This window comes from Triticum aestivum, chromosome 1B (assembly GCF_018294505.1).
Source record: "Triticum aestivum cultivar Chinese Spring chromosome 1B, IWGSC CS RefSeq v2.1, whole genome shotgun sequence".
NCBI classification, from domain to species: domain Eukaryota; kingdom Viridiplantae; phylum Streptophyta; class Magnoliopsida; order Poales; family Poaceae; genus Triticum; species Triticum aestivum.
The window spans coordinates 663,469,809-663,475,845 of NC_057795.1; positions in this window are offsets into that span (position 1 = coordinate 663,469,809).

Here is a 6,037-nt window from a genome sequence, read left to right on the forward strand (position 1 = left end):
ATTCGGAAGCATGTGTGTTGACATATATATATGATTATTTTCAACAAATTTTGATGGGTTTGCCCCCAGTATTTTAGGATATGGCAAGATTGGATTTATCGCCCACCTGTTGGGAGGATTTTTTTTTTGCACTAGATATTGAGTGTGCATTTTCCTTATGTGCCATTGGATATATGCTTCACATGTACCATCCTTGGATGATGGTGCCCCTGTCCCAATGCTCTTGATTTACCATCATATTTTAATGGTATCCCTTTTGTATGTATTTGTCAAGTTGGTCATATTTATTGACTATTATTTTTTGGTTAATTCACGCCGCCCTTTTTTTAAAAGATGGTGCTATTAGTTTGGTTTCTCACAAGACTCATGAAAGAGTGGGCTTTTTTATACAGAGAATATTCATGCTTATAATTTTATCTTGTTAAGCATTAGAGAGTTATTTCAGTGACTTAGCTTATGTTGATATGACATTGGATCATATGTTTGAAATTGATTGTTATTTGACTTACTACAATTTCACAGAAGATAAAGTTTGTTGTTAACATATTTCCGTTCAAAAGAAACAAAGGAGCGTAATTGATCCTTTTTCTGTTTCGGTGGTACTGTCGGGTGGGCTTTAGCCACTTGATTATGAGTGCTTCTGCTATTTTCGAGAAACACTTCTGAAATTTAGATCAATCATTATGTAGGCTGACAATACAATGATTTTTTATGCATACTTGCATTTCCAGTTTGAGCCCGTGAGGCAAGTTTTGGCGAAATATGATTGATCTTGCACCTTTTGCTCGAGAGAACAATGTATGCTCACAGTTTTGTCTCTTGCAGCATTGGAACACTTTTAGACATATGGTTATTTAATATGATGTTAGGAGTATTTACTCCCAGATGCACACGTTTGAACATCAATTTTTTTGATGAACATTTGATTTTCATCGATTTGTTGCAGCACAGTCTATACTCTTAAGATGTTGGAGTGTTTTGGATGAATTTTTTTGGCATCACAGTTTATACTCGTAAGTTGTTGGAGTATTTTGGAGTATATTTTTCTTGGCATCACAGTTTATACTCGTAAGTTCTTGGAGTATATATTTTTTTGGCATCACAATTTATACTCGTAAGTTGTTGGAGTTTTTTTTTGGCATCACAGTTTCTACTCGTAAGTTGTTGGAGTTTTCTTTTGCCCCAGTTTATTCTCGTGAGGGTATGGAGTGCGCTTTATTTTTTTTTCGCATCACAGTTTATACTCGTAATTCATTGGAGTATTTTTTTTTGTGTGCCCCAGTTTATACTCGTGAGGGTATGGAGTAATATGTTTTTTTCTATCACAGTTTAGACTCGTAAGTTTATTGGAGTTTTTCTTTTGTGTGCCCCAGTTTATACTCTTGAGGGTATGGAGTAATATTTTTATTCTATCACAGTTTAGACTCATATGTTTATTGGAGTTCAATTGCTATATTTTTATCTCATGGTTTAAACTCGTGATCTCTTGGAGTAAATTTTATTTATATGACACAGCCCATACACACGTTATTTCGGAGTTCGTTTGATGATTTTTCTGCATCACAGTTTAGACTCGTAAGTTGTTGGAGTAATATTTTCTTTATATATGCCATAGTTTATACTCATGAGGCATTGGAGTATTTTTTGTGTGTGCCCCAGTTTAGACTCGTGAGGGTACGGAGTATATTCTTTTCTTTTCTTTTCTTATGTGCCCCAGTTTAGACTCGTGAGGGTATGGAGTAATTTTTTTATGTGCCCCAGTTTAGACTCGTGAGGGTATGGAGTATTTTTTTATGTGCCCCAGTTTAGACTCGTGAGGGTATGGAGTACATTTAATGTTTTCTTTTCTTTGCATCACAGTTTATACTCGTAAGTCATTGGAGTATTTTTGTTATATGGCACAGTTTAGACTCGTAAGTTATTGGAGTACAATTGCTATATTTTTATCTCATGGTTTAAACTCGTGATCTTTTGGAGTAAATTTTATTTATATGACACAGCCCATACACACGTTATTTCGGAGTTTGTTCGTTGTCTTCCCTTTTCCTTCTTTGTGTACCCTCATACTTTCCCCAAACATGAGTGCAGAGAAGACTTCCATTCCTTGGTCATGTTCAGTTGGTGATGCAGTCATATTATCCAGATGCTGATTTGTTGAAGCCGCACATGGACCAACTGGCACATCAAGCCAAATGTCTCCAATGCGGAGCCTGACCAATTGCAGCACTTGACCATCCATACCTTCGAATAAAGAAAACTTTATATCAGTTTTCTTTGAGTATATTTTATCGTACACAATGTTTATATAGTTCATGTACTTTAGAAATTCATATGTTGCAATCCTATGTTGGAATTCGAAGATGAGGGGAGAAATAGGTCCCATCGGGCGTGCCAGAATCTGATGACGGGAAAGATGGCGGGCGTGAGACACGCGTCCACGTCATTGATACAGAGTGAAATTTAAATGCATAAAATAAAATAGAATCAACATTGCAGGTACATTATTTCCAGAACTCTTACATTTACATAAAAATTCTGTTAATTACATCTCCGAAGAGAAAACCCCTCATTAAGAATTCCAACATATCTATTACATAGGATTGCATCACATTCCTATTACAACAAACTACAAGAGAAATCCTCCTCGCGGTCGACGACGAACTCCTTCTTGGTGAGCTTGAAGTTTGGTTCCATGCAAGTACTCCTCTATGATTTTATGTGTCATGTTTGGGAATATATTTTCCTAGCATGCAACAATTTGTGTGTGTTCAACCTTATTTATATGCAAAATGCAGGTTGATTTTGGCAAGGCATAGTTTTATCCTACGTTTGGCATATAGGATATATATTATATATATTCTTTGAAAGTTTTATATGACATCTTTGGCTTTGGTTGCATGGATTTATGTGACATACCAGTTTTAATGAGTTTTACATCATCACATTACTACTATCATCGCGTGACACTGATGTGGTGTCCATGCGTAGCGTAATGGACTGAAGCTTTCTGACACAATCTTGATGCTTTTTATGGTGCATATGATATGTGCCATATTTGTTGACTCTGAATCTGCCCAGTATTGAGCCTGACCTGAGTGGAGTTTGCTTATGATATTTTGTTTGTTTAAAGCCTATATGTGCTACATGGAATATTCCTTACCATGTATTTTGCATTAATTTTGTATGCATATGTGGATGTGGAGTGAACCTATTTTTATTAAGTTCTACTTTACCTATATCACTACTAACACCGTGTAGCACTAATATAATGCCCGCGTGCAGCGTAACCAAGTAAATGTTTGTGGAGCAATTATGGTGTTGCATGATCATATGACATATATAATTTTTTGAATATGTTTGTACCTTACATGGTATTAGCACTAACTCCACATAGCGTCATTTCATTGGCGCTCGTGTGTAGCATAACCCATGTAAAGTAATTTTGTGATATCCATTTGTGATGATGCTAATAGTTTAGGCTCTTATAGCATTGGAGCATTTCATGACATATTTTATTTGACTTTGGACCAAATATGTGGCCTGAATACTTTGTTTAATTTTCTCTTACTTGTATTACTACTAACACCGTGTAGTATTATGATAATGCCCACGTGTAGCGCAACCAAGTAAGATTGTTTTTTTATGATGCAACATGTTATATCATTCATCTTGCATGATTTTGGTTTCTAGGTGTGTATCATGAACACATTTTTTAAATTAAGTCTTGCCCTGCTCGTATTACTACTAACACCGCGTGGCATTAAGATAATGCCCGCGTGCAGCGTAACCAAGTGAGGGAATATATTTTTATGCTCATGTTTGTATTGCAACTAGCGTGACACATAATGCCCGTAGCGCAACCAAACAAGCGATCATCATGAGTTTAGTTTAGTGCGTTTGTAATTTCATTCCAACTTAGTCATATCCATTTTTTTATGATGACCAAATTAAGTCAAATTTTTATGAGGTTTTCGCACCTATGACACTCTCTTGATTTGTATCCATGTATAGAGACCAAACCAAGGAACGAGCCGTTCATCTTGGCTTGTATCGCTAAAGGGAACGAACCAAGACGGAGATCAATAGGACGAAGCGCACGCAACATTTAAAGGAACCGTGCTTACAAGAACCATGCATGCTCCTTGACTCGTACCGCGATGGCCGAGCCGAAGGCGAAAGTTTGGGATAGATATAATATGCTCCTTGGTTTGTACCGCGATGGCCGAACCAAGGACAAAAATTTGGGATGGATGCAACATACTCTTTAGTCTGTACCAAAATGGCCAAACAAAAGACAAAATTTTGAGATAGATTAAACCATGCATCTTAGTCTGTACCGCAATGGCCGGACTAATGGCAAGAATTTTTTTTAGGAGATGAAACATGCTCCTAGATTTGTACCATGATGGCCGAACCAAGGATTAGAGTTTTGGAAGAGGAGAAAGAAGAAAGCTCCCTGATCTGTACCACAATGGCCAAATCAGGGGCTAGGGGAGAACTATGAATCTTACCTTCAAACTCCTAGCAAGCACGGCGCCTGCCTGCTCCTTTCTCTTCTTTCCTTTGTGGGTTTGTATGTGCGTGTGTATTCTAGCAGCAGATAGGAGACGAATGGATTGAAGGGCCGACCCTAGAGCATTCGAGTGATCTGGTATTTATAGGAGAGCGTGGGAGTGAAACGCTGGTGCCTTGAGGCTGCGGCGCGCGTGGAGTGTTTAACATGCACGTCGCCATCGTGCAAGACGTGGGAGCACGCCCACGCTCTTTGATCGTGGGATCATGGGAGTGGGGCTGTTCCTTTCCCTTTTGTTTTCTGTATTTTTTTAATCTTTAATTAACCGGCAAGGTCCCATCAGCCAGTTACTTTGCAGACATGGTCTCTTTTAATTGAGGCGTATAGCACGGTTGGGCTTTGGCCCATTGCGCCTAATACACATGCATGCATGTCTATGCATGGGATCAGGAGGAAGGAATCCATTACGTGTCTGGCCATACAAGCTATCTCATGTACGCACAACTTATACATGTCCGTACGTATGCATTGTTAATGAATCAATGGTATTCATTTAGTTAATACACAATGGTATTTCGGTGGAGCCGCACTTGTACGTGTTGTATTTCGCCGGCACCGGCGTCGTCTTTGACTCTGTGGTTTTCTTGTAACTTTAGAATTCTAGTGTTGGTGACGGTATATACGTATGTAAGTTATCTGTCCTCTGTAATTCCCTTAGGACAAAAACTTGATGTTTATTTGTTTTGCCATATTTTATAATTGTCGGTTTAAAATGTGTGCATTATCAACGTTCGAATATGTAATATGCCTATTTTTGTCGGTCGTCGATTTGAGCGGTTGATTATATTTTCTTAATTGATTCTTTTCATTATAGAACGGATTTTTGCCGTTTTGCATTTATATTTATGTGGTCGATGCATTTTATTTTATCTTGGTCAAAATTCATGTCAACACTATTATTAGTTTACAACAACAACAAACAGAAAAATCAAGTAAATAAGTTCTCAGCTTAACAAACTATTTTAGAATCGATCAAATCTGGTAAGAGCTCATGCTCTTTTTATGTGGACATGCATGTTAGTGTAGGTTATGCAACTTAAGAGGATCCAAGCTGGTATAATAACTCAATGGATATATTGTGATAATATAACCTATATCTAATGGTCGATTTCCTTTCTCCAATGCCTAAACTGTATTGGCTATTAGCATGAGACGGAAAAGGATAAATAAGCAGAACGCTTATATTATATACAATAGACATGCATCAATTAATACCAAAATAAGACCATTGTCCCGGTCGAAATACATATATAAGCTTTTGAGAAAAACCTCGAATAATTCCCCCCAAAAAACCCTCCAGTAAGATCTATAAGTCTATACAAAAATAAAAACAACCACAACCTCATTCGTTTGCCAAAATAATTAAGGATCTGCAAGAAATAGTAAAAAGGTTGGGAAGTCAAGGCACGTCACATTCGCAACTTTGCCTCGACAGTGGCAGTGTTTGCTCTCCTGTGAAAGACT